At 42.3% G+C, this 11,272-nt stretch overlaps 1 non-coding gene across 1 annotated transcript; it reads right to left on the bottom strand.

Moving 5' to 3' along the window:
* Positions 1-378: 378 nt before the first annotated feature.
* On the bottom strand, positions 379-484 carry LOC116821028 (U6 spliceosomal RNA). The gene has a single exon (XR_004372807.1). It is a non-coding gene; the product is annotated as a U6 spliceosomal RNA (small nuclear RNA).
* Between the last annotated feature and the right edge of the window lie 10,788 nt (positions 485-11,272).

Below are 11,272 nucleotides of genomic sequence, written 5' to 3'. Positions count from 1 at the left end.
CAACTTAGTATTTTGTTCTTCCATTGCACCCTGAAGCTATGCTATACAGTGCCAAGAGAAAACTAATTCAACAGTATAAATTAAAATAGGATTCCCATGACACAAACTGCATAAATATGTTTTACTTACATAATGACTTTGCAGCAGTAACATGTCTTTTGACTCATGAGAGGCCTCATATAAAGCCAACATTCAATGGCAGACAGCAAAGACGAAACAGTATTTTTTTAATTAATATTTTTTTCTGTTTCGATGGTGGTATTGCCTAACATTCCTTTTCATTGTTGCAATTACTCTCTTCTTTTTTCTTAGACATGTAACCAAAAAAACCCAAAACCATTTCCAAGTGTAACTGTAATATTATAACATCCACTACTGTAATATTTTCTCTTTAAACTGCTTCACAAATTTATATCATCCTTGTGCAAGGGTCATGATAATCTTCTGTGTTGTTCCAGTTTTAGCACATGTGCTTCTGGAGCAAGCATTTATATTCCAGTTTATAGAAAGCTACAAATGCTCATACTAGAATTTCCTTGCTATTTGAGAGTACACTATTTCAGGAGCAAAGGGTTCGTCACCCTCTAAGCATCAGGGGAGCAACTGCAGAGTGCTTCAAACACAGGCCTTTTGACTTCCAAGGAGCATTAGGATATTATCAGACTTCAGCAACCCAGAACAGTGAGACAATGGTGGAAGTCTAGCCGCAGGCAAGTCACTACATTTAAGTTATTACAGTCAACTACTACATTGCAACTACAATACTACTAGTAAATGATTAAAACGTTCAGTTACTGCAGTCAAAGGCCTTCTTCTAGCACCCAAGAAGTCTAAGCAGCTAGGGGACTTACCAAACCTAAATGAGATAAAAAGCAATCCATTGAAGCAGACATTTATTTTTTCCTAAATAAAGAATTTTAAACTTTACAAAAATAGACTTAAAATGACTGTTTAGTAGTGAGACATGAAGATGTGAAGCTAATGAAGGGACAGTACAGATTTAGTGTGCCTGTTCTTTAGAAGATAACTACATGAGATGGAAATCTATTGTCAAATATGTCTCAGTCCTGCAATGGGATCCACAAGGCAGAGCTTTAAACCCGTACAGAGCCCTGCTGTAGGCTACACACGGGTTTGCCAATGCAGAATCAATTGCAGAATTGAGGTTTTAGGTCTTATCCCCTTCAAACTTTGAAATGGGTTCACATGTCTTGCCAGCCCTGTCTGTGCTCCCCTCTCCTATGATTTTCTCCCTTGATTTTTCCTTTTCCTTGCTTTGTGCTTTCTTTTGGTGCTTTCTCTCCTCAACCTAGCAAAAGAGCTTCTGAAATAGCCACCAAACTATTTTTGCTTGCCCTGAAATTAAATTCATCTGCACAATGAACCAAACCTCATTAATTTGGGTGGCATTCTGACACAGATGAAATAATAAAAATAGGTCAAAGGAAAGGAGGTAAAATTTTCAAAATACTTTGCAAAACAAATTTAATTCCTTTCATCTCTACTAAATGTACATTTCAAGATTTGGACTGCAACACAAAACTTTTGAGCTTTTCTCTTTTGGCTAACCACGTCACCATGACCCTGCATTATGGTCTCATGGTTAGAGAAGACACTGGGAACACTAGTCCAAAATCATCTTCTAACTCACTATCTGCAAGCCACTTCATCTCTGAGTATCTCATTTACATACAGAACTATAAAATGGGATTAATACCTATCCACTTTTGTAGAGCACTTTGGCCTAGATCCTCAAAGGTATTCCTGTGCCTAACTCCAATGGTAGTTAGGTATCTGAATACATGTGAGGATATGGGCCTTTGGGTTTCTCACATGAAAGTGTTATACAAGACTAAAGGTGAGTATATATTTGTTTAAGAAGGATAAGATGAAGTGCATAACAGATATAGTCAAGCTGGCTTAGTGTAAACATTAATTTGTTATATTTTTTATATTAGCTAAGATTTTCCAGTAAGAAATCTCACATCCCCTGGAAATAAACCCACTGAAATGGAGGCTCTCTCACAAATTCTTTAGTGCTGAAAAGTGAAATCTGTTCCAATCTGCACATTTTCCTTCACATATTTGTACATATAAACTATTAAATGAAACAGAAGCCAAATTATTTACTGTATTAGATAAAAATTGAGAAAACATTTAATTTGGAAATCATTAATATTCTCCTTCAGAGACAGAATGCAACTGTATGTGCTGCAAGTTTTTTAATCAACTGATGTGAAACTAGTATAATCATACTGAATTAGTGCAAAATGGTGTGAAGCATGGAAAATATTTTCTATGAAGCAAGTTACCATGAAAAATGAAATGACTGTTTATGCACATACTTAAAAAAGTTTCTGAATGAATTTAGTACAAGGTACCCATGAAATCTGGGAAGAATAGCACTGACTTCAACCAGATGTACCCTGGAGGACCTGATCCAATTCCCACTGAGTCAATGGAAAGGCTTCCACTGACATAGGATCCAGCTCAGTATGAGCTGGATTCGGCAAGCCTTCTACACAGCTTTGCCAACACACCTCATTACTGATTTGCAGCAACCCTGTTATTGCAGGCTGGAACCAGCAGAAATTGCCAGCATTGCTAAATTATGCAGTGGTTTTGCGAGGTGCACTGCAAAAATTTATTTTCAGTATTATTTGTTATTATCTGTAACCTTAGAAACGACTTGAACTATGTCTCCACTAAACCGTGCCACCAAACTTTCTTCAACATGCACAACAGACATATGACTAAGGAAAGAAATATTTTAACAATATCACAACTTTAAATTATCCTGTAACTTGTTCCATGCGGCAGACTGCCTGAACAGAAAAAGTTGCAACGTTGGAGTTAAAGCCTCGATCGTGCAAACACTTTACTCTACTACTATGAGTAGCCCCATTGTTTTCAAGTAGAGAATAGGAGGATCAGAGCCTAATTTAGCACATAGCCCTACCTGCCACACCAGATGCTATGTTGATCATTTGCTAGTTAGGTATGGGTTTTATTTATTTATAGTCTAACAATGTAGAAGTAACATACTTTTACATCTTCATATATAGCATTATCTACCAGCAATCCTGTACTGTCATGTCCATTTGGAGTTTATCTTACTTCAAATTCAGATAATTGTTCCTTCCTGACTTTCCAAAACTCTGCATGTACTTGCTCCATCCTACCATCTGCTACCTACACGACTTGCTTCTATCACCCTCCCCTTTGTCTCTTTAATTTAGGACTCACACAACTCTCTTCAAGCTTTCCTTTCCCTCTAGTAGTGTATTCTTCCATTCTCCAAGATCACTGTAATTATTTCTAAAAAATACTTTTTTACCTCATTACCACTTCTAAATTTCAGGACCTTTTTCTTACACTCTACTCTTCTTTCCAAATGGCACCTCATTTAACCTTTTTGTCCACATAAAAGCTTTGGTATTTGTGATGGGATATACAAACCTCACATGGGAGAAGAAAGGGCTATGGAGTAGTTCTGGATCTATGTAGCCCCCACCCTATCATACCTGCAAAGCTTGCACAAGCTGGAGGCAGAGCTTGAAAAGTGAAGCACAGATGCTCAGAGGGAGGAAGATGGTGGAAGGGAGCAGACCTATGCTCTTGGGAAGGAGTAGTCCAGGAGCTCTTGCTAGCTGAGGCTTGGAGACACTGACCTGACGAAGTGTGCAAAGGAGGGACTGGTAACTTTTGAAAGTCAGAAATTTTAATTTTGTGTTTTGGTTCTTTACTTTACCCTGGGGGAAAAGGGAACACTGGTAGGAGGCAATCCAGGCAGGCAGCTACACAGCACCCAAAGTGCAGGTCTCAACAGCCCATCACTGGGTCCTGGATTGCAATCAAGTGGAGAGGGTGGACCTGGGCTCCCCTATCAGCCCCTAAAGAGGGAATAATGACCAAAGTTTATCCCTTCGCTGGGAATCTAGTTGGGGAAGATCCTGAACATGTAAGGTTCCCAACCCTAAGACCCTGACACAAGGGGGAAGCCCTGAAGCCCTTACTGACTTCAGAAGACTTCCGCATTATTGGACTATTTATATGTACCCTGAAAGGGATGGACTTAAATGTGTGACCCGGCGGGAGGGCTGTGTCACAAAAAGGACAGACTCGTATGAGGCAGAGCTATAGTGAGAAAGAGGAATGACTGGGCGGAAGGCAGTGTGTTAATCCTGGTCTGACCACTAGGAGGCATGGTGAGTATTTCCCTTTACAACTGATGAAGAATGTGGACAAACTATCCCCAGCTTTACTACAGGAGATTATCTAGTTTTAACAACAACAAAAAAACCCTTACCTCACCAACTAGACAGGGATAACAAGAAGATAGACATGGAGAAGCTGTTGAAGTGGGTGACAGATAACCAGCAGCAACAGGCACAGCAATAACACAGCACCAACTATTACAGCAGATGGGTATTCAGCAGCAGCAACAAGCCATACAACCGCAGCAGCTTGTTCAACAGCTGTTTGTAAAGCAACAAGAACAATAACAGTGTCTTGTTCAACAAGTATTGACACCAGTACATCCGCAGGGGGCAGCAGTGAATCCTTCCACAGAAGCACCTAATGCAAGCCTGGCCACTACAATACCAGGGAAGTTAAGAAAGATTGAGCCACAGGATGAACCTGAAGCATTTTTGGTTACATTCAAATGGGCAGTAACTTCAGCACAATGGCTGCCCAAACATTGGGCTATTTTGCTGGCTCCATACTTGATGAGAGCATCTCAGGCTGCCTACAGGGGACTTGACTCAGTCACCACACATGACTATATTCATGCCAAAACCAACATTTTGGATTATTCCCCCCCTCGGCATGTTCCCTATAGTGACTGAAACATTGTCATTGCTTCCGCAGTCACAGATATCCACTGGGGTCCCAGTGCTGGGTAGTGGCCAGAAACTCAAGGTATGCTACCGGTGCTGGCTCCAACCAGAGATGAGGACCAGGGTGCAGACGGCTCATCAAATAGTAATAGAACAGTTTACCCAGATCCTCCCAGCTGGGGGAAGAGATTGGGTGGTGAGGTATCGACACAAGACATTGATAGAAGATGTAAATCTAATGGACAATTAGATGGCTGCTGACCAACTTCCCTCTGAGACAACGGGCTGTAGTTATACTGGGTCAGGGGAACAGCCTGTCCCAAGGCCTGGGATGAAAGTAACTGGTGGGATTAAGTGAAACAAACAAGGGGCCCTCCCTCTATCCGAAAGAATGAGACCAAATGCCCATTAGATGTAGAGCTTCTAGCCAGAGATGAAGATTTCATAAGAGAACAGAGAGATGACCAGATGCTAACGTGGGTCTTTGATCAAGTGGCAATGACCAATGGCGAAGAAGTGGATACTCAGCTGCTAAAACAATGGCTCTATTTTGAATTTAGGAGAGAACAGTTATATTGGCTGGAATAGGACCACCAAATCAAAGAGATGACAATACAGCTCCTCATGCTAAGACGGCATCAAAGAGAAGTGTTATGGCTCACTGACTTGACCCAATGTACATTCACTTGGGGGCAAATAAAACACTCAAACAGGCGATGAATAGGAGCTATTGGCTGGGAGTGCACATGAAGTCAAGGATTATTGTGTGTCATGATAAATGGCTGGACCCAAGAAGACCCTGAAAGCCCCTTAGTCATATTCCTATAGTGGGGATACCATTTGAAAGAACTGGGATGGACCTAGTGGGACTGCATATCCTCGTGGTTCTAGATCACACAACTCAGTATCCAAAGCCATCCCCCTCTGCTCTATAAATTCGGCAACCATCATAGCCGAGTTTATGAAATTATTTGCTCAAGTATATCAAAAAAGATCCTGACTGATCAAGGAACTAATTTTGTGTCACGTTTGATCTGTTAAGGGTTAAGACATTAAGTACATCAGTTTACCACCTCTAAATGGATGGATTGGTTGAGCAGTTTAATCGGATGCTGAAAAAGATGCTGAGGAAATCTGTAGCATCAAACCCCTGCCAGTGGGACCAGTTATTTCCACCACTGTTGTTTGCCATCAGAGAGGTTCCACAAGCATCCATGGGATTCTCCCATTGCCTTCTGTATAGGAGTGAAAATCTCATGGGATTTTAGACCTCCTCAGAGAAGCATAGGAGAAACCAGGACCAAAGGTGATGAACGTGGTGTAGTATGTACTCCAGTTGTGAGACAGGCTTAAGACTTTAGGGGACTTTTCAAAAGAAAAGTTATTGAAAGCCCAATAGAACTAAGAAAGGCCTATAACCAAGGGACCATCTATGAAAATTTAGACCTGTTTACCAGGTACTATTATTGCTGTTGAGTTCAGAGTAAAGATTATTGGTCTGGTGGCAGGGGCTGTTCAAGGTCATGGAAGAAGTGGGACTGGTCAACTCCGAAATCTGACAGAGAGGGAAGAAAAAGGAAATAAGTGTATGATGTTAACCTTTTGAAAGCCTGGAAAGATCAAGAAGGTCTCCTTATAATACCCTATCCACCCAAACCTGGGCTATGCTCTCAAGCACCCATAACCCAAGAATCCTGAGCCATACCAATGGGAGAAGAGCTTCAATCAGAACAGATAACCCAAATGAAGCAGCAGATTGAATCCTTCCCTGCAGTATTTTCAATCTTTCCGAGACACACTAACCTGGCTTATCATCACACAGCCACAGAACCAGGACAATGGTGTGACACTACACCCCATATTCTTCATAGTGGTATCATTATATGATATGATTATGGCACAATTATGATGCATTTTGTACAAGACAGGGCATGTAAGGTGTCACTGGAAAAGTTATGATTTGCTGAATATAGTTTTCTTGTTTGTATACATGTATCATTTTTGTATCTGAAGTTACGAATATTGACTATGTATCTGTATTTCAAATGTAGTCACGCTTGGGTGACACCCGCTAGGTAAAATGCTTCCAATCTAGATAGCTGGCTGTCAAGGGCCTATTCAAGGTAATGGGCCATTAGGAATAACAATAGGCCTTAGGTATCAGAGGGGTAGGCGTGTTAGTCTGGATCTGTAAAAGCGGCAAAGAGTTCTGTGGCACCTTATAGACTAACGTATGTATTGGAACATGAGCTTTCGTGGGTGAATACCCACTTCGTCGGATGCACCCACGAAAGCTCATGCTCCAATACGTTTGTTATAAGGTGCCACAGAACTCTTTGCCGCTTTTAAAAGGCCTTAGGAGAAGCTTATTCCCCACCTGGTAAGCCTTCCTGAGAATGTTCCAGACTGCCTGGCTACTATGACTCAACAAGGTATGCACCCCAGTACCAGGCACCCCGGGGGGACCCATCACAAATGGGTCCTTGAAAACCCACAACCACTCCCGTGAAAGATGTAGGCACCATCCAAGAGGAACTACAAACCATGTTAGAGCAGTGATAGTGAAGTCCCATTGTGCTGGTACTGAAACCAGATGGGAGAACCTATTCTTTTTGATTTCAGCAAGGTAACTATATCATCAAAGTTTGATGCCTACCCTATGCCCAGAATAGATTAGTTCACTAGAAAGGCTAGGAGCTGCCAAGTATATCTGCACCCTAGACCTCAGGAAGGCGTACTGGCAGATCCCTGACCTCAGAGTCTCAGAAAAAAACAGCTTTCTCCACTCCATTTGTTCTGTACCAATTGCGAGCTATGCCATTTTGCCTCTCTGGAGCAGCAGCCACTTTCCAATGGCACATGGATCACATGCTGTAACTATATGGTCAATATGCTGCAGTATATACCGATGACATTTTGATTTACAGCTGTAAATGGAACAGCCACATATGACATGTTATCTCCATCCTACAGATTCTGAGGGGTACAGAATTCACTGTGAACCCAAGTAGGTTGGCAAACTGGCAGTTACTTATCTCAGTTATACCATAAGTAGCAGCAAGTTATGACCACTGGCAAACTACAGGCCTTAGCAACTTGGCCCATCCTCACAAAAATAAAAGAGGTCTGACACTTTTTAGGACTAGCAAGCTATTATGGGCATTTTGGACCAGACTTTGCCATGATTGCAGCACCCCTCCTTGTGAAGGATACCAGTCCTAAGAAAATCATTTCGGCTGGAGTCTGCGACAGAGCATTTTGGAATCTAAAAGACTCTCTGTGTCAGGAACTGGTACGTATTCATCCAGATTTTTCCAAAAGGTTCACACTTTAAACATATGCCTCTGCTGAAGGACGTAGAACAATCCTTTCCCAGGAGGCTGAGGAAGAGGAACACCCAATTCCCTATATAAGTAGAAAACTGTTCCCCCAGGAGGAAGCCTATTCAGTCACAGAAAAATAACCATTAGCTGTGAAATGGGCTGTGGATGTCTTAAGGTGCTATTTGTTGGCAAACCCCTTCTCATTAGTAACTGAACACACACCTCTTCAGTGGTTGAACATCATGAAAGGTGTCGACCCAAGAATTTTATGCAGTGGTACCTCTCCTTACAGCTATATAGTTTTCAGGTACTCCACCGAGCTGGGACAGTCCACCAAAATACTGATTCTCTCCCGTTCCTTCCACCCTGCCCTCCTCCCCTCCCCCAAAGGAAAGCAGAAGATACAACATTGGATCCTATTTTGAGGCGAAGGGTATGGGATGGGGCATACAAACCCCACACAGGAGAAGAAAGGGTTAAAAAGCAGCTCCTGGCCCAGGTGGCCTCACCTGTAAAGCCTACACAAACTGGAAGTAGAGCTTAAACAGGGAAGTAGAACAGTTCAGAGGCAGGCAGTGGAAGGAAGCAGACCTGAGCTCTTGGGAAGGAGCACCCCAGGAGCTCTTGCTGCCTGAGGCTTGGAGATATTGACCTGACCAAGCTTGCAAAGGAGGGACTGGTGAAGGTCAGAAGCTTTAATTTTGCATTCAGTGCTTTACACCGGGGGGGGGGGGCGCACCGGTAGGAAGTGATCCAGGAAGGTCGCTGCATAACACCCCAAGGTACAGATCTTAGCTGTCCACCACTGGCCCTGGATTGGCACCCAATGAAGAGGTTGGGCCTCTAAAGTGTGGACAATGACAGAAGCCTATACTTCAACAGGGAACTTAGTTGGGGAAGATCCTGAAGGCGTTAAGGGTGCAGACCCAAAGATCCTGACCCAAGGGGGGAGCCTGGAAGCCCTTGATGACTTCTGAAGACTTGCACATTATTTAACTCTTTACGTCTCCCCTGAAAGGCAGATACAAATGTGTGATCCAGCTGGAGGGCTGAGTTGCAAAAAGAACAGACTGCTACATGCTGGGGCTATACTATAGGTGCTGAGTTTCTAATCCACTGGGGAGTGCTCTTACCCCCACTCCACTCCTTCCCCGAGTGCCCCACCCCTGCCCTGCTTCTTCCCACCCCTTCTCTGCCCCACCCCTTTGCGCCCAGTTCTGCCCCCTCCAGGATACGAAGCGAACCTGCCACATCCTGGCCTGACCACTAGGAAGCACTGCTGGTGAGTGCTTCACAGTAATCAATTATGTAAAGCATCTTCTCTCTATTCCACCTCTCCGTAAACCATTTGGAACTTCTTTATAGCTAATGGCTATTAGCCAGAATGGACAGGGATAGTGTCCCTAGCTTCTGTTTGCCAGAAGCTGGGAATGGGCAACAGGGGATGGATCACATGATTACCTGTTCTGTTCATTCTGTCTGCAGCACCTGGTACTGGCCACTGTCTGAAGACAGGATACTGGGCTAGATGGACCTTTGGTCTGACCCCGTATGGCTGTTGTTGTGTTCTTATGTTATGTTTATACAAGGACACTATATAAAATTAATTACATTAAGTTTCATTAGTAATTTGTCATTTTCAACACTTTTCTATAAAATATTTAACTCATTGCAGTTCAGTTTTAAGACCAACACTAACGCACAGTGGCACTTGATTATTGTGTGTATTAAGGTTTTGACTCAGGTGCCATCAGGATTGGGAGCCCATTGTGCTGGGGACTGCAAACACATAGGAAGATATGCCCCAAAGAGCTTAAAATTGAGAAACTCAAAGCAACTGGTATAGTCAGTACCTGAATATTATTTTCCAGGACAGGACCAAACTTTGTTGACAACGTGCGACTCAGTACTATTGTGGGAGGGCTGCTGGAGTGTTATTCCAGAAAAAGATTGAGACATATTAGATGCCGGTGTGAGAGATTGCACCACTTCTGCATACTCCACCTTTTGTGTGGATAGAAAATGTAAATTTCCATTCCTCACACTCCAGCACTCCTCAGAAGTATTAATCACATCAATTTTTTTAAGATAAAGCCCTCATGATATAAATGATTGAAATGTATCATTTTAGTGGGCATAGAAAGTATGGCTACATTTGTCAGTCATAAACACAGTTCAGAATAGTAATACAGATAATGTTACCAACAAATAATAAGACATTCTTTTTAAAATCAGAGGACAGTGGAGAGAAAAATTTGGTGGCTTGGGAGGGTGAAAAGTATTTTGCAAGTGTAGAGTCCTAATAAGGGAGGCACTTTTATCTAGCGGTTATAGCATAAATTAGGGATAGGCAGAGCTGGGTTGTATTTCGAATTCTGCATCACTTTCAGGCCTGATTTTGTTTACATACTTCCCCCACAGATAACTCCCACTGAAATGAGTCCTTACTACCTTCTGTTTTAGTTTTCCAAGCTGGAAAATGGAGGTAGACAAGTATCATTCTCTGTGTAGAATGCTTTGAAAAGCCTGAATGAGAAGTGTAGTAATTTCAAATTATTATTAATAATAAAGAAATAGCACTTCAAAATGTGCTGGTGGGCAGAGGAAACTAATTTTATAAGAAGCACCAAGATAACTCAACCTCAGTCTTCCAGATAGTTTAGGGTGGTGGGTGGGGCGAGAAAGGGGCATACATGTAGTGTGGGGAAATTGACTCTGAAAGTTCTAAACATTTTATTAAGATGATGATTAAAAAAAGTGAACAGCACAGAGTTTAAGCATAGAAGTTTCTGGTTATCAGGGAATAACGTACAGATTATCAACAGGTGCGAAGTTCGGTTTACGATCGAGTGGCATAAAGTTCTTTCTACAAGAGCAATTTATCACGAGAGTAGCATGATGCATTTCTCTTATGCACTAGAAAGAAAGGTAACTGGATGTCAAAACTGGAGAAGGGGGTGAAAAGTAAGCTCAGGGACATTTGTGGCAGACAAACATGAACAGGGAAACACAAGGAGTAGTTTTGGCATATAGGGCCTGATCCTGTACCACTGAAGTCTACGGGAGCAGGCCCTTAGTTAATTTTGGAACAAAAAATGGATTCTCTGA

Source organism: Chelonoidis abingdonii, chromosome 2, assembly GCF_003597395.2.
Source record: "Chelonoidis abingdonii isolate Lonesome George chromosome 2, CheloAbing_2.0, whole genome shotgun sequence".
NCBI lineage: Eukaryota > Metazoa > Chordata > Testudines > Testudinidae > Chelonoidis > Chelonoidis abingdonii.
Note: the sequence above shows the minus strand (reverse complement) of the source record. Positions and strands in the feature narration are given on the sequence as shown.